The sequence below is a fragment of the Arachis hypogaea genome, chromosome 14 (genome assembly GCF_003086295.3).
Source record: "Arachis hypogaea cultivar Tifrunner chromosome 14, arahy.Tifrunner.gnm2.J5K5, whole genome shotgun sequence".
Taxonomy (NCBI): Eukaryota; Viridiplantae; Streptophyta; class Magnoliopsida; order Fabales; family Fabaceae; genus Arachis; species Arachis hypogaea.
Window position 1 is genome coordinate 58,832,314 of NC_092049.1, and position 20,650 is coordinate 58,852,963.

At 38.8% G+C, this 20,650-nt stretch overlaps 1 non-coding gene across 1 annotated transcript; it reads right to left on the bottom strand.

Annotated features, from left to right (window-relative positions):
- Positions 1-20,303: 20,303 nt before the first annotated feature.
- Positions 20,304-20,411, bottom strand: LOC112745671 (small nucleolar RNA R71). The gene has a single exon (XR_003173587.1). It is a non-coding gene; the product is annotated as a small nucleolar RNA R71 (small nucleolar RNA).
- Positions 20,412-20,650: the final 239 nt, after the last annotated feature.

A 20,650-nucleotide genomic window follows, 5' to 3' on the forward strand; every position in this document is an offset into this window, starting at 1 on the left:
AATCAATTATCAGTTCCAATATTGCTTTTATTAATTTAATTTTAATTATTATGTCTCTCCTCTACTCCCTTTTCATGTTTGTGAAAATAGAATTCATGTTAATAGAGTAAATCTCTCAACTTGGCTTTGGAGTTGATTAATTGGAACCCCTTGAGTTGGAAAACTCAAGTGTTAATTTGAACTTTGAAATTGTTGCCTAACTCTATTTTCACTAACTCTAGTCCTTTCCTGGGAGGGGGCTAGGACTTGTGAGTCAGAGTTAGTGTACCCAATTGACCTTCCTTTGCAACTGCAAGAGGATAACTAATTGGAACAATAACTTTTACTATTATACTTGAGAAATTCAACGAGGATAGACACTCCAATTAATTTTCTCCTAGCCAAGACTTTTTAAATACACAACATCTCTTGTCATCATTCACTACTTTAATTTTTAGTTATTTAATTTTCCTTTTTCAAACCTCATAAATTTCTCAGAAAACTCCTGATCAATAATTTACACTGTTGTGTCAACTCTTTGGGAAACGACCGGAAAATTCTACTCCCAGTTATTTATTCCTTAATTGTGACATCTTTTAAATTGACAGTGGGAATTTCATCGGTTAAGACTGTACTCACAACGCAGTTTCTACTAATATTTCTTAACCGGCATTTTTTCGCCCGTCAATTTTTGGCGCCATTGCCGGGGAGTTGCAACAGTGTGCTAAATTATTGGTTGGTGTAAATAATTTTTTTTATTTTACATAATTGCATTTTGTCTTTTTTTTTTTTATATTTTATTACCATGAGCTATATGTTTCTTTCATTGAATGACATGATCATTACCGGATCCGAACTTAGCCGCATTTGATCCTGAGATCGAAAGAACTATTTCACGTATTGGGTGAGCTCGACGTCGGTTATTCTCCGAGGGTGGTGAAGGGGTTTTACCCAATTTACCAGTCTTATCTAAGGACAGGTCTGACGGGTCATTCGAGGAAGAAACTAATTCTGATCTTGTTAATTTTATTGACGCCTCTTCTGTTGATTTGAGTGCAGGTAATATGCCAGAGCCTAGGAGAATCAGCTGAAGGAAGCGAGAGCTCCAGATTTTACACTGCAACCATATCAAGCGCGCCATTCGAACTTGGGTGTAGAATTCGAACTGAAGAGCGCTCTGATTAATTTACTGCCCAAGTTCCATGGATTACCTGCTCAAGAGCCTATCAAGCACCTCAGGGATTTTTAGATAGCTTGCTCAACTACTAGGCGGCATGGTGCTGATGAGATTGACGTCTGGCTATACGCCTTCCCATTCTCTCTTGAGGGAAAGGCAAAGGAGTGGTTCTACACTCAAGCGGAAGCTGTTGTTACAAATTGGGACTTGTTAAAAAGGGAGTTCCTGGACAAGTACTTTCCAGCAGAAGTTACAGATAGACTGAGGAAGGAGATTTCCTGTATCATTCAAGGTGAAGTAGAGACTCTTTATGAGTATTGGGAATGCTTCAGGAATCTTCTAGATTCATGTCCCCACCACAAGATTGACCGGTTGGTGTTGATTAGCTATTTTAGTCAAGGCATGAAGCCTGGAGACAAGACTTTATTAGATGCTGCGAGTAATGGCTCTCTGACGAAGTACAAGACGACGACAGAAGCGTGAAAACTGATCACCGATCTAGCTGAGTCTACCCGAAATGCAAACCAAATGACTCATCACCCCAAGGCTATTGCAGAAGTTTCTTCTAGTAGTGAGACCGCGGCTCTCACTAAGACTCTGGGAGAGATGAGCAATATACTAAAACAGCTCCAGCTGAATCAACAACAACCTCCACCTCCTGCACTGCAGCAGTGTCAACAGTTGGTCCCCCAGAGAGTGAGTGGCATATGCGCTTGTTATTCTCATTACATTGATGAATGTCCTCAACTCTAACAAGAAGACAACACCTTGGTGGCTACCCATAATTTCTACAATCGTCCAAATCAAGGGTACTATCAACAAGGCGGTAATTTTAACCAAGGTGGTCACTATAATCAGGGTTGGCAAGACAACTCCAACCAAGGTTGGAGAGATAATTCCAACCAAGGATGGAGGGACAACCACAACCAAGGAAGCAGAAACATTGGTGAAAATCAAAGATGGAATAACAACAACTATCAGCAAAACCAGAATCAACAGAATCCTCCATACAGAGCACCTCACCAAAGACAAGCCCAATATTCCCAAGCACCTCAATTCAACTAACCACAAGCCCCTCAAATCACCTACTCTTCCCCTCCCTCTAATCAAGATGAAACACTCCGTTCTATCCTTCAAGGACAAAAAGAGCTTTAGAATTCACTTACCTCTAGCCTTACCGGTCTTACCTCTACTCTACAAGCTCTTATATCCCGCATGGAACCACCATCTACCCCCAACAACCAACCCTCAAGCTCTAGTGCACTTCCCTCTCAACCTTTACCTAACCCCAAAGGTGGAATCAATGCCATCACTTTGAGGCCCGGAACTACATTGCAAGAGAGGAGTCCCGAAGAACCAAGCTCAAGAGAAGATGTTCAAGTTGAAGATATTGTTGAAGTAGAAAAGGTTGACGAAGAGAATGAGGTACAAAATGCGGTTGAAGAAAAAGTTGCTCAACCAAGTAATGGAGTGCCTAAGGAAGATAGTGCTGTGCAAGATGCCACCCCCATCCCTTTCCCACACCTTGCTAGGAGGACTAAGAAGCAAGTGGAGCTAGACCCAAAAATGGTAGAAATCTTCAAAAAGGTTGAGGTAACTATTCTCCTTTTTTGATGCTATTCAACAAATACCTAAATATGCTAAGTTTCTAAAATATTTGTGCATGCATAAGGATAAAATTAATGATTTAAAAACTATTCCTTTAGGTAGCTCTATTTCTGGTTTAATGGGTGCTATATCGGAAAAATGTGGGGATCCCGGTCCATGCATGGTTACTTACATTATAGGGGGTATACAATTTATTGACTGCATGTGTGATTTAGGTGCATGTGTTAGTATTATGCCATTATCTTTATATGATGCCTTGAGGCTCCCACCCTTGAAAAGATTGGCAGCATGTTTTGTTTTGGCGGATAAAAGCATAATTTCAGTGATTGGCATTGCGGAGGACGTCCTGGTGAGCATCAAGGGGCTGACATTTCCTATTGACTTCTACATTCTAGAGATGCCCTCTAGTGACTCCAAAAGACCTTCGTCCATCTTGCTTAGGAGACCATTTCTGAAGACTTCGAGATTCAAGTTGGATGCCTTCTCAGGAACCTATTCTTTTGAGATAGATGGCAGAGCAGTGAGCTTCAACCTTAATGAAGCCATGAAGCACCCACCAGAAGATCACTCCATCTTCCAGTGCGACATTATTGATGAGATTGTAGCTGAAGTTCACCAAGAGACAGCAGAAGAGACGACCATGGAGCAAGGTGCAAGTGTGGGGAAGCCCTCTGAGTATACTGAAGACGCCTTGCCACCTGCAGTGGTTCCAGATGATCAAGTGCCAAGCCATGAGCTGAAGATGGAGTTGAAGCCCCTTCCACCCCACCTCAAGTATGCTTATCTTGAGGACAATTAGAATTTCCCAGTCATTATTGCGAAGGAACTCACTTTCCAACAAGAGGAGCAGCTGCTTAATGTGCTGAGAAGACACAAGAAAGCAATTGGGTGGAGTTTGGCGGACATAGTAGGTATCAGTTCTCAGGTTTGTGAGTACCGGATATTTCTAGAGGAGGGAGCGAGGCCTATCCGTCAACCTCAAAGGTGGCTGAACCCCATCATTTTAAAAGTGGTAAAGAAGGAAGTAACCAGACTGCTACAAGCTGACATCATTTATCCAATCTCGGATAGTGAATGGGTTAGCCCAATACAGGTAGTCCCAAAGAAGTCTGGCGTTACCATAGTGAGGAATGAGCATGAAGAACTCATGGCCACTAGAGTGCAAAATTTTTGGAGGGTGTGCATTGACTACAGGCGTCTGAACCAGGCCACTCGCAAATATCACTACCCACTGCCTTTCATCGATCAAATGCTTGATCGCCTGTCAGGTAAATTGCACTATTGTTTTCTAGATGGTTATAAAGGATATTTTCAAATTCATATAGCTCCTAAAGATCAGGAGAAAACTACTTTTACATGTCCCTTTGGAACGTATGCATATAAGAGAAAGCCTTTTGGCTTATATAATGCACCGGCTACGTTCCAAAGATGCATGATGAGTATTTTCTCAGATTTTCTTGAGAATTGTATGGAAGTTTTTATGGATGACTTTAGTGTCTATGGTGATTCATTTGACCTTTTCTTGGATAGTTTAGCTAGAGTATTTGAAAGGTGTACTAGTTCAAACCTTGTACTTAATTTTGAAAAATGTCATTTTATGGTGAAGCAAGGTATTGTTCTAGGCCATGTTGTTTCTAATACTAGTATATCTGTTGATCCAGCAAAGGTAGATATTATTTCTGGTTTACCTTACCCCTCCTCTGTGAGGAAAATCTGTTCATTTCTTGGTCATGCAAGTTTCTACCGGCAATTTATCAAGGACTTCAGTAAGGTAGCACTGCCTTTGTCCCGTCTACTGCAGAAGGACGTAGAGTTCGAGTTGAGCGAAGATTGCATGGAGGCGTTTGATAAGCTGAAGGTTTCCTTGACCCAAGCTCCTATTGTGAGAGGGCCTGACTGGCGTAGGCCGTACGAGATCATGTGCGACACATCAAACTATGCGGTAGGAGTGGCGCTGACTCAGCACGAAGGTAAGGACCCTTATATTATTGCTTATGCCTCTAAGACTTTAGACGGTGCTCAGTCTAATTATACTACCACTGAGAAAGAGCTATTAACTATTATTTTTGTTCTGGATAAATTCAGAGCCTATTTACTCGGAGCTAAGGTGGTAGTATATTCAGACCATGCAGCCTTAAAGTATCTGTTAGCTAAGAAAGAGTCAAAACCAAGGTTAATCCGTTGGATATTGCTGCTGTAAGAATTTGATTTAGAAATCAAAGATAGGAGTGGTTCTCAAAAATTAGTAGCGGACCACTTGAGTTGCCTTGAACATATTAAAAATGACTCCACTCCTATCAATGATGCGTTTCCACTTGATATCTGGCAAGCAATATCTAAGGTGGTTCCTTGGTATGCACCTATAGCTAATTATTTGGTTAGTCGTACATTCCCTCCTAATTTTTCTAAGCATCAAAGGGACAAGCTTAAAAGTGAGTCGAAGTAATATATGGGATGACCCATATTTGTGGAGATGTGGTGCTGACCAAATATTTAGGAGGTGTGTGCCACAATCAGAATTTCAGTCCATTTTAGAGGCCTGCCACTCCTTTGAGAGTGGTGGACACTTTGGTCCTCAGAGAATTACTAGAAAAATCTTGGACTGTGGATTCTGGTGGCCCACACTTTTTAAGGATGCTAGCATTTTTCGTGACTCTTGCCCCCAATGCCAAAGGTTTGGGAATATATCCAAGAGGGATAAGATGCCCCAACAACTTATGTTGTTCTGTGAAATTTTTTATGTTTGGGGTATTGACTTCATGGGTCCATTTCCAAATTCTAATGGTTTCTTATACATTTTGTTAGTTGTCGATTATGTTTCTAAATGGGAGAAAGCAATTTCTACCCGTACTGATGATGCTAACGTTGTTGTTTCTTTTGTTAGGAATAATATAATTTGTCGCTCTGGATCACCACGAGCAATCGTGAGTGATCAAGGCACTAACTTTTGTAACAGGAGAATGACAGGTCTGGTGAAGAAACAAGGCATCATTCACAAGGTGGCAACAACTTACCATCTCCAGACCAATGGGCAAGTGATGAGCGGATAATTTATACGCTTTTTGGCATTGTTTTTACATAGTTTTTAGTATAATTTAGTTAATTTTTAGTATATTTTTATTAGTTTTTAAATAAAATTCACATTTCTGGACTTTACTATGAGTTTGTGTGTTTTTCTGTGATTTCAGGTAATTTCTAGCTGAAATTGAGGGACTTGAGCAAAAATCAGATTCAGAGGTTGAAGAAGGACTGCAGATGTTGTTGGATTCTGACCTCCCTGCACTCAAAGTGGATTTCCTGGATCTATAGAAGTCCAAATAGTGCGCTCTCAATTGCTTTGGAAAGTAGACATCCAGGGCTTTCCAGAAATATATAATAGTCCATACTTTGTCCGAGTTTAGATGATGCAAACTGGCGTTCAACGCCAGCTCTCTGCCCTATTCTAGAGTTAAACGCCAGAAACAGGTTGCAAAGTAGAGTTAAATGCCAGAAACAGGTTACAAAGTGGTGTTTAACTCCAAGGAAGACCTCTACACGTGAAAGCTTCAATGCTCAGCCCAAGCACACACCAAGTGGGCCCCGAAAGTGGATTTCTACATCATTTACTCATTTTTGTAAACCCTAGTAACTAGTTTAGTATAAATAGGACTTTTTACAATTGTATTTACATCTTCGTCATATCTTTGATCAGTTTTATGCTATCTTAGACCTTTATGGGGGCTGGCCATTCGGCCATGCCTGGACCATTGATGACAAGTCATCTTAGCCTAGTTTCACTAGTCTTTTTCTTTTGTTTTCACTTGAATTGTGCACTTTCTTGAGCTACAAGTAAGCTAATATGGGTAAATTTTCATGCTTCCTTTGATTTAATCAACCATGTATGAATTCATGCTATGTCATGAGGTTTTATGCTATAATTGTCACATATTATGATAAAATGAATATCTCATGATTTTAAGCATAGATTTGATGTGTTTGGTTGATTAATGATAAGTGAAGAAAGCTTGGAGAAAGGTTGAAGCAAGAAGGAATGGCTAGGAGTAAAGAGAGGACAATGGAATAAGTGAAAATGAACCAGGAAGCAAAAAGCTAGAGTAAAAGTTAGCCTCAAACTTTTGCACAAACTTTTGGGTGAAAAGTTAGCCCCTAACTTTTGGGCTAACGTTGGCACATGAAAGTTACTCCCTGGGCACCAAAAGTTTGCGCCAACGTTAGCCCCTAACTTTGTGGCTAACGTTGGCATGAGAAAAACACTCCCTGGGCACCAAAAGTTTGCGCCAACGTTAGCCCCTAACTTTGTGGCTAACGTTGGCATGAGAAAAACACTCCCTGGCCACCAAAAGTTTGCACCAACGTTAGCCTCTAACTTTTGGGCTAACGTTGGCACATGAACAATACAAAGGGGGAGCAAGAGTTTGCGCCAACGTTAGCCTCTAACTTCTGGGCTAACGTTGGCGCCATAAGTACACATAAGGAGGCCAACGTTGGAGCAAAAGTTAGACCCCTAACTTTTGCCCCAACGTGGATAGCAGCAAAGCATGGAGGCTGATAGTAAAAGTTAGAGTAAAAGTTAGCCTCAAACTTTTACTCAAACTTTTACTCAAACTTTTGCAAAACTCCAACCCGGTTCAATTGGTTCACTTTGGTTCCTCTCCAAACTCCAAGAGCAATCAACCAAGGCCTCTCTCAACCCAATTCCACCAAGAGCAAAGGCCCAACTCAAGGCTTGAAGATCATTTGAAGAAAGTGTATAAATAGGATAGAATTCAAGTTTTTCGGGGAGCTTCCCTTTTAGTTTTTCAGAATAGCTTTCTTTTAAATTTTGCTTAGAGCTCACTTTTACATTTCTTAGCATTGTTGTTTTAATTCAAGAGAATTTGGGAGGAGAATTGATCTCTCTTCTTCCTTGTTCTTGCCTAGCATTCTTTACAGTTCTTGTCTTGGATCTTGGGTGGAGAATTGAAGAAATTCTGTTTCAATCTCACCTTGGGATCTTTGTTTAATTTTCTGCTTAATTGAATTTCAGTTTCGGTCACTTGCTTCTTCATCTACTTTCTTTGCAATCTACAATCTCTTTTGCATTTGTTCTTGTTGGATCTGGGAAGGCACTGAGATCTAGACTTGGTTTTCTAGTCTCTTGGGTCCTGAGATTCGGATTTCCCATTTCCCACTCCCTGTTTACTGTTTTCATGCTTATTTACATTTCTGTTTTGAGATCCGGTTTGATTCAAGACATCCTTTACTTCTCTGTTTGTTGCAATTTACTTTTCCTTGTTTAATTCCTGCAAATCCAACTCCCAATTCCCTTTACAATTCAAGCCATTTACATTTCTTGCACTTTAAGATTTTGCAATTTACATTTCTTGCGTTCTAAGTTTCTGCCATTTAATTTCTTGTTCTTTAAGATTCAGCACTTTAAATTCCAGTTCTCTTTAATTTCATGCCAATTACTCATTCCCTTTTACTTTCTATGCAATTTAAATTCTGCAAATCATAAATCTCTCAACCAAATCTTGATTCGCTTGACTAAATCAACCACTAAACTAAAATTGCTCAATCCTTCAATCCCTGTGGGATCGACCTTACTCCCGTGAGTTATTATTACTTGATGCGACCCGGTGCACTTGCCGGTTAGATTTGGGTGTTTTGGAGAAATTCGTTTCTTCGCAAAAATAACCCATCAAGTTTTTGGCGCCGTTGCCGGGGATTGATTAGATTGACAATGATTAAGTGAGGTGGTGATCTAGATCTAGCATTTTTTTCTTTTTATTTTCTGTTCTTTTAATTTTCAATTAACTCACTAACTATTTGAATTTTTGCTTAAGCTAACTAAAACTTCATTCTAGCAATAGATTGAAGTGTCACTGGTTTGTGTGTTTCTTATGTTCTGCTTGTATGTCAGGTACAAGAAGAAATACACCCATCTTTCATGAACAAGACGAAAGAACTCTTAGAAGGTTAAGAAGAGCTGAAAGAGGGAAAAATATTGTTGGAGAAGAGGAATCAGAAGAAGAATTCCAAGATATGGAGGAACATTCAACCAATCCACCAGGTGGAGCAGACAACAACAATAACAATCCACCCCAGAGGAGAGTTCTGGCCTCCTATACCTTTGCAAATGCTAGACATTATGGAAGCAGCATTCTCACCCCTAATGTCAATGCAAATAACTTTGAATTAAAGCCACAACTCATTACATTGGTCCAAAACAACTGCTCGTTTGGGGGAGGACCATTGGAGGATCCAAATCAACATCTGTCTACCTTCTTAAGGATTTGTGACACTGTCAAGTCCAATGGCGTGAATCCTGAGACCTACAAGCTTCTGCTGTTCCCGTTCTCATTAAGGGACAAGGCCGCACAATGGCTTGAAACTTTTCCTCAAGGAAGCATCACTAGCTGGGATGATTTGGTGACTAAATTTCTAGCCAAATTCTATCCACCTCAAAGGGTTAACAGGCTGAAAACCGAGGTACAAACATTCACACAATTGGATGCTGAAAATCTGTATGAAGCATGGGAGAGATACAAGGCTCTGCTGAGGAAATGTCCACCAGAAATGTTCACTGAGTGGGACAAGCTACAGAACTTCTATGAAGGACTCACCCTAAAGGCTCAAGAATCACTTGACCACTCAGCTGGAGGTTCCTTGCAACTCATGAAAACTGCAGAGGAAGCTCAAAATCTCATTGATATGGTGGCTAACAACCAATATTTCTTTGCTCATCAAAGAAACCGCCAACCATCACAAAGAAGAGGAGTAATGGAGCTAGAAGGAGTGGACTCAATCTTGGCTCAAAACAAGATGATGCAGCAGCAAATTCAACAACAATTTGAGCAAATGGCCAAGAGGATTGATAGTCTCCAAGTTGCAGCAGTTAACACTAGCCAACCATCAACCACATAGGGACAGAGTGAAGAAACTCAAGAAGAACAACAACAAGAGCAGGTACAGTATATGCACAACCAAGGACCAAATGAAGTGTATGGTGATACATACAATCCATCCTGGAAGAACCACCCAAACCTCAGATGGGGAGATAATCATACCCAAAACCAACAACCATGGCAGAGGAACTCAAACCAAAACAACCCAAGAAGCAACCAAAACCACAACCAGCAGCAGACCAACCAAAATCGCTACAGAAAACCTCAAAACAACTACCCCAACCCCAACCAGTACCAATCCAATAACCAACCCACCAACCAAAATGCCTATCATCCACCACCCACATCTCATAACCCACCTCAAGTATCACCTGAAGCTCAGAGAATCACTAACTTGGAGGCCGTGATAGACAAAATGTTGAAACACCAGGAAATGGTAACCAAGAATCAGGAAGCATCCCTGAAAAGCCTAGAGAGACAGATGGGGCAAATCTCCAAGCAGATTTCTCTTGAGAGACCTTCAAGCTCACTGCCGAGTGACACAATCCCAAATCCTAAGGAAGAATGCAAGGCAATACAATTAAGGAGTGGGAGAACATTGATGAGCAACAATGACACTACTAAGAAGCAAGTAGAGAGCAGCAAAAGACCAATAGAAGAGGAGCAGCCAACACACACAGAGGAAGCCAATGACGATGATGCAATGGCAAGCAAGGAAGCCTCAAAGCAAACTCAAGCAAAGGAGGAACAACCAAAATTCCAAAAAAAGGGAATGAAGCAGTTGAAAAGCCAACCAAGAATCAAAAGCAACAAGTAGAGAAAACCTTTGTACCTCCACTGCCATATCCCCAGAGGTTCAACAAAGAAACCAAGGACCAGCATTTTCACAATTCCTTGAAACTTTCAAAAAACTGGAAATCAATATTCCTTTTGCTGAAGCACTTGAGCAAATGCCTCTGTATGCCAAGTTTTTGAAGGAGCTTATCAACAAGAAAAGAAATTGGGATGAGAAAGAAACCATACTGCTCACTGAGAAATGCAGGGCTTTGATTCAAAAAGGGTTTCCCCCTAAGCTTGAAGATCCAGGGAGCTTTTTGCTACCTTGCACCATTGGGGAATTAACCATCACTAAAGCAATGTGCGATCTAGGAGCAAGTATCAACTTAATACCATCCTCCTTGGTAAAAAAGCTGCATATAAAGGAAGTTAAACCAGTACAAATATCTCTAGAGCTAGTAGATAAGTCAACAGTATACCCCAGGGGTATGATTGAAAACCTGCTGGTCAAGGTGGACAACTTCATATACCCTGCAGATTTTGTGGTTCTAGATTCAGAAGGGGATGATGGTGATTCTATTATTCTGGGGAGGCCATTCTTGGCCACTGCTAGAGCTATCATAGACATAGAGGAAGGAGAATTAACTCTTAGAATGCATGATAAGAGTGTCACTCTGAAGGTATTACCAGAGGCACAATTTAGCAAGGAGAAGAAAGACTATATGAAAATTGACAAGGGAGAATCATAGTTGAAGGAAGAAAATGACAAAGAGAGTCACAGCAACATCCCAAGGCTAAGGATTGTGCAGACTGATGAAGAGGCCCAAGAGGATATTGGAGTATTAGCCACTGAGAAGAGAGGTCCCCAAGGGAAGCCTACGGCCAGAAAAGAAAGATCAACAAAAGGAAAGATGAAACGGAGAAACAAAACAAAAAGGGGTTGGAATAACAGGAAGATCCCAACAGAGGGGCTTTCCAAAGGTGACAAAGTGCAACTGATATATCAACAGCTGGGGGCAAACCAACAAACTGAGGACTACTACACTGTCAGCAACATACTCTCATTAGAGCATGCTGAAATTGAACACCAGGGAACAAAGAAGAGGATCACAGTCAGGGGAGACAAATTGAGGCTCTACAAGCACCAACCACCATAAAAAAAAAAGCCTCAATGTCAAGCTAATGACAATAAAAGAGCGCTCCATGGGAGGCAACCAATGATTTAAGATTCATGTCATTTTAAATTCAATAAGTTATGATCATTTGAGCATGAATTCTTTTCTCTTTTCATGAACATGTCCATTGACTGCATGCACTGTTTTGAAACATATGCTGAGAATTCTAAGTTTGGTGTGCCTTCAAGCACACTAAACCAACGTTACAAATAATTCTGTTTTGCAAGCTTAGAGTGTCTTGACAAAGCATATGGCCAAACACTAAAGTTTGGTGTCCACATAGCTTCATGAAAATTAGAAATTCATGCATCAATAATCATACAATTGTTGTTTTCCAAAATCTTATAAATGAAAAAAAAATTTCTTATTCGGTAATGAAGGCATCAATTGTGATGTACCCTTTGACAAGAAACAAGTTTGGTGTTCATCAAACTTTGATGCACCAATTTAGGGACACAATTGACCCTTCATGAAAAAAAAAAAGAGAAAAAGAAAATTAGGATGAAAGCAATTCTTATAAACATTTAACTAAGAGTGACATTGGGATTTCACTAATTGGAGGAAGAGACACAATTTCTTCATACATGACCAAACATTAAGTTTGGTGTCCTCCAAAGATGAGTCACGGTTCAATTGGATATAAGAATTGATGATTCATATAATATTAATAAAAGGAATACTCTTGCCACAGTTGGACAAAACTAATGTATGTTGTGATGACTAGGTGGTCAAAGAATCTTCAATGAAAGAGACAAGACAAAGGAAAGCATAGCATGAGGACAAAATCTCATCACATGCTTCGAAAAAGAAATCTGCCACTAGAATGATCACGGCAAAGGCAAGTGAAGAAGCAAGCTTTGTCTTCATTCATCCTTACATGCACACCTTTGATCCCCATAGTGTCTAGTTGCATCTTAGCCTTTCATTGCTAAAACGTACCACCTCAAGCCATGCACATGACCGAATCACTCCAACCTTGGAAACTTCATTCCCTTCATCACTCCTCAACATAACAAGCTCGGTTCAACATTTCTCTTGCTTTAAACTCCAACCATTTAAACTTCCCTTCATCATTTCTTGTCATAGCAAGTTCGGTCTCAATTTCTTCTTGCTCCAAACACACATCAAATTCTCCAACATTCTTCACACTCCCTCTAACCTCACAAAACTCAACCAACCAAGTGATCATGGCCTCTTCCTCAAGAACCAAACGAAGAAAAGGGAAAGATCCCATGGTGGAGGAAGACACACATGAATATGACCAATGGAGATTCAAGTCTTGGTACCATCAAATGCAAATTGAATGGATGAACGAGAAAAAGATCTATCCTGAAATTCCACTCTTGTTGCCGGATGATGGATGCCAAGAAATGAAGGACAAAATTCGAAAGAGGAGGTGGGAGGAACTTGCATCACCAGCCACCCAAATCAATGCCAATATCATAAGAGAGTTCTATGCAAATGTCTCAAGGCTTGACATGCGTGAGCCCCCAACGTACAAGAGCTATGTGCGGGGGGTGGAAGTAGACTTTAGCTCGGATGCAATCAAGAAAGTCTTGGGACTAAAGTCAGTCCGCTTTAGTGAACCGGGATACCAACAAAGATTGAATGAAGATCAGGATTATGATGAGATTGCGAGAGATATTTGTATGGAGAACTCAGAGTGGGAAGGAGATGACAAGAACAAATATAAGTATCTGAAGAGATGTAACCTCACCCCGGAAGCAAAAGGATGGTATGAGTTGATGAAAAGATCAATTCTGGGCACAGTGAACACCTCAGAAGCTAATAGGGAGAGAGCCGTGATGTTGCATTGCATCATTGTGGGAGGAGAGATAAGAGTTCATGAAATCCTTGCAAAAGACATTCAAAAGCTGGCTGAGAAGAATTCGGCCGGATCTTGGTTGTACTATCCGAGTACCATTTGGAGGTTGTGTGCAAAGGCTAAAGTTCCAATGGAAGAGGAGAATCCAATGTGGTTAAGCCAAGGCATGCCTATAACCATTGAAAGAATGATGATGCCCCCTGAAGCACATCAAGGCCGAAGACCACATGGAAGAAGGGAAAGAGAGGAACCAATGGAGGGAGAAGAATTACAAGAGGAAGAAGAGCCACAAGAGGAGGAGGAACAGCAGCACACTCCTCTACATAACAATCTGGACATGGCTCAAATGCAGGAAGCAATTGGAAGATTATCACAACAGTACATGAGAATTCAAGAAAGGCAAGAGGAATATCATTCACTATACATGAAAAACCAACAAGCACAAGAAGAACGGGAGCTAAGAATGATGAACAAACAAAGTGAATTCGAGTCAAGATTCCTTGTGATGCAAGAAGAACATGCTTTTCAATCTCATGAATCATTTGGAAAGTTAGAACAAATGCAAGCTGAAAATTTGAGGGCTCTCAAAGAGTTCACAACACTCCAAGATGCAAGGTATGAAGTACAAGCCGATTACAACATCAATAGCCAAATCAAACTAAACTATATTGGAGAACATTTGCACAACATGGATCCGGCTTTCCCAACTTTTGATGAATTTTTCAAAAAGAGAAGTGAGGTAGAGGTAAGCAATGCTATGAGACTTGAAGATAGAGTAGAGGAAGCAATGAATAGAGCTGGGTTCTAGCGGGATCAACAGACAACAGACATGGACACAGGGAACACCAGCAACCAGGTGTATGAAAGAAGAAAGAAAAAGCATGACAAATAAAAGGTGGACTTGATCCTTATTCAACACTAAGAAAGCATGCATTGTGTCTGTTTTAAGTGGTCCTTGCATCTTTAAGTAGTTGTCATAATTAATAGTCTTTGCATTTTGTTTGTTTCTCTTAGAATAAGTAAGCTAGTCTATGTGTGTGCTTGTGTGTTTACTTTCACTTAACAAAAAGCATGCTTTGTCCCCTGCATTTTCAATTCAATAAAAGAAATGTTTGAATGTGAAGTGAGATAGTTCTCTGTTAGATAGAAGTAGAATAAAAGTAAGTGGTGGTATGTGTGTGATTGTATAATAGCTCACCTTTAATGAATAAGAACACTAGGATGTCTCCTCTTAAGTAGAAAGTAGCTACTGTCTATGAATCTCAATTAAAAAAAATTCTTGGTTAAAAAGAAAAACAAAAAGAAAGAAAAAAAAGGGAGAAAAAGAAATAGCCAAGAAGTGGCAGAACAAAAGAAAAACAAAAAGAAACAAAGCTGGACACCAATAGCTTGAACCTTAGAATATATGCCTGTGGTGTCTTTGTATTAGGATCTGCTTGGATTATTAAGCTCTTTGGAGTGCATCAACACTTGATGACTTGGGTTAACTAACCCGGGATCATCAGCTGAAAGTCCACTATCAAGAGCAACCTAACTACAAGGCATTTAGCAGCCCAAAGAGGTGCTGGGCATCAATGTTCTAAGAAGGAATGTGAGCCAAGTGTCTATAGTGAATAATGTGTCAAGTATAAAGAAAAGGAAATGAACTTGCTACACATGACACTCAATTAAAGCTTATGAACAAAGTAATAGCCAAGGATAAATTAAAGGAATAATGAGAAGTCATAGCAGTATGTTGCTTGAAGCTTGAAGGAGACTTTCTAGGCCTAGGAGTCAATAAGAAGTGAGTATTTACATAGCCACACAAAATCCCATGAACTATCAATAATACTCTGCTAGCATGAACATCCTCTTCCATTTCATCCTTTCTTCTCAATAAATCTTTTCTTGCTTGGGGACAAGCAAGCTTTAAGTTTGGTGTTGTGATGACAAGTCATCTTAGCCTAGTTTCACTAGTCTTTTTCTTTTGTTTTCACTTGAATTGTGCACTTTCTTGAGCTACAAGTAAGCTAATATGGGTAAATTTTCATGCTTCCTTTGATTTAATCAACCATGTATGAATTCATGCTATGTCATGAGGTTTTATGCTATAATTGTCACATATTACGATAAAATGAATATCTCATGATTTTAAGCATAGCTTTGATGTGTTTGGTTGATTAATGATAGGTGAAGAAAGCTTGGAGAAAGGTTGAAGCAAGAAGGAATGGCTAGGAGTAAAGAGAGGACAATGGAATAAGTGAAAATGAACCAAGAAGCAAAAAGCTAGAGTAAAAGTTAGCCTCAAACTTTTGCACAAACTTTTGGGTGAAAAGTTAGCCCCAACGTTAGCCCCTAACTTTTGGGCTAACGTTGGCACATGAAAGTTACTCCCTGGGCACCAAAAGTTTGCGCCAACGTTAGCCCCTAACTTTGTGGCTAACGTTGGCATGAGAAAAACACTCCCTGGCCACCAAAAGTTTGCGCCAACGTTAGCCTCTAACTTTTGGACTAACGTTGGCACATGAACAATACAAAGGGGGAGCAAGAGTTTGCGCCAACGTTAGCCTCTAACTTCTGGGCTAACGTTGGCGCCATAAGTACACATAAGGAGGCCAACGTTGGAGCAAAAGTTAGACCCCTAACTTTTGCCCCAACGTGGATAGCAGCAAAGCATGGAGGCTGATAGTAAAAGTTAGAGTAAAAGTTAGCCTCAAACTTTTACTCAAACTTTTACTCAAACTTTTGCAAAACTCCAACCCGGTTCAATTGGTTCACTTTGGTTCCTCTCCAAACTCCAAGAGCAATCAACCAAGGCCTCTCTCAACCCAATTCCACCAAGAGCAAAGGCCCAACTCAAGGCTTGAAGATCATTTGAAGAAAGTGTATAAATAGGATAGAATTCAAGTTTTTCGGGGAGCTTCCCTTTTAGTTTTTCAGAATAGCTTTCTTTTAAATTTTGCTTAGAGCTCACTTTTACATTTCTTAGCATTGTTGTTTTAATTCAAGAGAATTTGGGAGGAGAATTGATCTCTCTTCTTCCTTGTTCTTGCCCAGCATTCTTTACAGTTCTTGTCTTGGATCTTGGGTGGAGAATTGAAGAAATTCTGTTTCAATCTCACCTTGGGATCTTGTTTAATTTTCTGCTTAATTGAATTTCAGTTTCGGTCACTTGCTTCTTCATCTACTTTCTTTGCAATATACAATCTCTTTTGCATTTGTTCTTGTTGGATCTGGGAAGGCACTGAGATCTAGACTTGGTTTTCTAGTCTCTTGGGTCCTGAGATTCGGATTTCCCATTTCCCACTCCCTGTTTACTGTTTTCATGCTTATTTACATTTCTGTTTTGAGATCCGGTTTGATTCAAGACATCCTTTACTTCTCTGTTTGTTGCAATTTACTTTTCCTTGTTTAATTCCTGCAAATCCAACTCCCAATTCCCTTTACAATTCAAGCCATTTACATTTCTTGCACTTTAAGATTTTGCAATTTATATTTCTTGCGTTCTAAGTTTCTGCCATTTAATTTCTTGTTCTTTAAGATTCAGCACTTTAAATTCCAGTTCTCTTTAATTTCATGCCAATTACTCATTCCCTTTTAGTTTCTATGCAATTTAAATTCTGCAAATAACAAATCTCTCAACCAAATCTTGATTCGCTTAACTAAATCAACCACTAAACTAAAATTGCTCAATCCTTCAATCCCTGTGGGATCGACCTCACTCCCGTGAGTTATTATTACTTGATGCGACCCGGTGCACTTGCCGGTTAGATTTGGGTGTTTTGGAGAAATTCGTTTCTTCGCAAAAATAACCCATCAACCATTACCACTTATATATTTTCAACGGTAGAGTTTCTACACACCATAGATTAAGGTGTGGAGCTCTGCTGTTCCTCATGAATTAATGCAAAGTACTATTGTTTTTCTATTCAATTCAAGCCTATTTCTTCTCTAAGATATTCATTCGCACACAAGAACATGATGAATGTGATGATTATGTGACGCTCATCATCATTCTCACCTATGAACGCGTGCCTGGCAAACACTTCCGTTCTACATGCAAACAAGCTTGAATGCATATCTCTTAGCCTCTTGATCGTGAGATCAGAGTCTTCGTGGTAAAGGCTAGAATTATTGGCGACCATTCTTGAGATCCGGAAAGTCTAAACCTTGTCTGTGGTATTCCGAGTAGGATCTGGGAAGGGATGGCTGTGACGAGCTTCAAACTCGCGAGTGCTGGACGTAGTGACAGACGCAAAAGGATTACTGAATCCTATTCCAGTATGATCGAGAACCGACAGATGATTAGCCGTGCGGTGACAGCGCATCTTGGACCATTTTCACTGAGAGGACGGGAAGTAGCCATTGACAACGGTGATGCCCTACATAAAGCTTGCCATGGAAAGGAGTATGAAGGATTGGATGAAGACAGTAGGAAAGCAGAGGCTCAGAAGGAACAAAAGCATCTCCATACGCTTATCTGAAATTCTCACCAATGAATTACATAAGTATTTCTATCCTATTTTATATTTTAATTATATTTTAATTATCAATTCACCATAACCATTTGAATCAGCCTGACTGAGATTTACAAGGTGACCATAGCTTGCTTCAAGCTGACATTCTCCATGGGATCGACCCTTACTCACGTAAGGTTTATTACTTGGACGACCCAGTGTACTTGCTGGTTAGTTGTGCGAAGTTGTGACAAAGAACTAAAATTATGAACGTGCGTATTAAGTTTTTAGCGCCGTTACCAAGGAATGAACGATCATGATTTTCCACACCAAGTTTTTGGTGACGTTGCCAGGGATTGTTCGAGTTTGGACAACTGACAGTTCATCTTGTTGCTCAGATTAGGTAATTTTATTTTATTTTTAAGCTTTTTATTTCTTATTTTCAAAAAATACAAAAAAAAATTCTTCTTTTTTCATTTTTCCCAAAATAATTCTCGAAAAAAAAATTTAGTAAAATCATAAAACCAAAAATAATTTTGTGTTTCTTGTTTGAGTCTTGTGTCAATTTTTAAGTTTGGTGTCAATTGCATCTTTTTAATTTCCTACAAATTTTCGAAAAATTCATGCATGGTGTTCTTCATAATCTTCAAGTTGTTCTTGATGAGCTTCTTTGTTTGATCTTTAAATTTTTCTTGTTGGTGTCTTTTCTTGTTTTTCATATGCATTTTCAATTTGTTAGTGTCTAATTAGTGAAAATTTCTAAGTTTGGTGTCTTGCATATTTTTGTTTTCTTAAAAATTTTCAAAATTATGTTCTTGATGTTCATCATGATCTTCAAAGTGTTATTGGTGTTCATCTTGACATTCAAAGTGTTTTTGCATGCATCATATGTTTTGATTCAGAATTTTCATGTTTTGAGTCTTTTTGTTGTTTTTCTCTTTCTTCATTAAAAATTCAAAAATAAAAAAAAAATATCTTTCCCTTATTCACTAATAAATTTTCAAAAATTTGAGTTGACTTTTTCAAAAAATTTTAAAAATCTAGTTGTTTCTTATGAGTCAAATCAAATTTTCAATTTAAAAATTCTATCTTTTCAAAAATCAAATCTTTTTCATTTTTTCTTTCATATTTTCGAAAATTTCAAATTGATTTTCAAAAATATTTTTCTTATTTTGTTTCATATTTTTGAAAATATCACTAACAATTAATGTGATTGATTCAAAAAAAATTTTAAGTTTGTTACTTGCCTAGTAAGAAAGGATCAATCTTTAAATTTTTAAATCATATCTTTTTGTTTCTTGTTAGTCAAGTAATCAACTTTAATTTTCAAAATCAAATCTTTTTAAATTTCTTTTTCAAATCTTTTTCAAAATAAGTTTCAATCACATCTTTTTCAAAATCAATTTCAAAATCTTTTCTAACTTCTTTTCTAACTTCTTATCTTTTCAAAAATTGATTTTCAAATCTTTTTCAATTAACTACTTGACTTTTTGTTTGATTTTAAAAGTCTACTATTTCAATCATATCTTTTTCAAAACTACCTAACTAATTCTCTCTCTAATTTTCGAAAATTACCTTCCTCTTTTTCAAAATTCCTTTTTAATTAACTAATTGTTTTAACTTTTAATTTAATTTTATTTTTCTTTTTTTTTAATTTTCTAATTTTAATTTTAATTTTAAATTAAAAACAAAAATATTTTTCTTTTCTTTTCAATTATTTTTGAAAATTATTCTCTCTCACCTCCTCCTAATTATTTATTTATCTACTAACACTTCTCTTCTTCTTAAAAATTCAAACCCTCTCCCTCTTTCTGTGTTCGAATTTCTTTTCTTCTTCTACTCACATAAAGGAATCTCTATACTGTGACATACAGGATTCCTCTTCTTTTCTGTTTTCTTCTTTTTCATATGAGCAGGAACAAGGATAAGAGCATTCTTGTTGAAGCCGATCCTGAACCTGAAAGGACTCTGAAGAGGAAGCTAAGGGAAGCTAAAGCACAACTCTCAGGAGAAAATCTGACAGAAATTTTCGAAAAAGAAGGAGACATGGCCGAAAATAATAACAATGCAAGGAAGATGCTTGGTGACTTTACTACACCAAATTCCAATTTACATGGAAGAAGCATCTCAATCCCTGCCATTGGAGCAAACAATTTTGAGCTAAAGCCTCAATTAGTTTCTCTGATGCAACAGAACTGCAAGTTTCATGGACTTCCATCAGAAGATCCTTTTCAGTTCTTAACTGAATTCTTGCAGATCTGTGATAGTGTTAAGACCAATGGGGTTGACTCCGAGGTCTACAGGCTTATGCTTTTCCCGTTTGCTGTAAGAGACAGAGCTAGAATATGGTTGGACTCTTAACCTAAAGATAGCCTGAACTCTTGGGATAAGCTGGTCACGGCTTTCTTAGCCAAGTTCTTTCCTCCTCAAAAGCTTAGCAAGCTTAGAGTGGATGTTCAAACCTTCAAACAAAAAGAAGGTGAATCCCTCTATGAAGCTTGAGAGAGATACAAGCAAATGACCAAAAAGTGTCCTTCTGACATGCTTTCAGAATGGACCATCCTGGATATATTCTATGATGGTCTATCAGAATTATCTAAGATGTCATTGGACCATTTTACAGGTGGATCCATTTACCTAAAGAAAATTCCTGCAGAAGCTCAGGAACTCATTGACATGGTTGCAAATAAACAGTTCATGTACACTTCTGAAAGGAATCCTGTGAGTAATGGGACGCCTCAGAGGAAGGGAGTTCTTGAAATTGATATTGTGAATGCCATATTGGC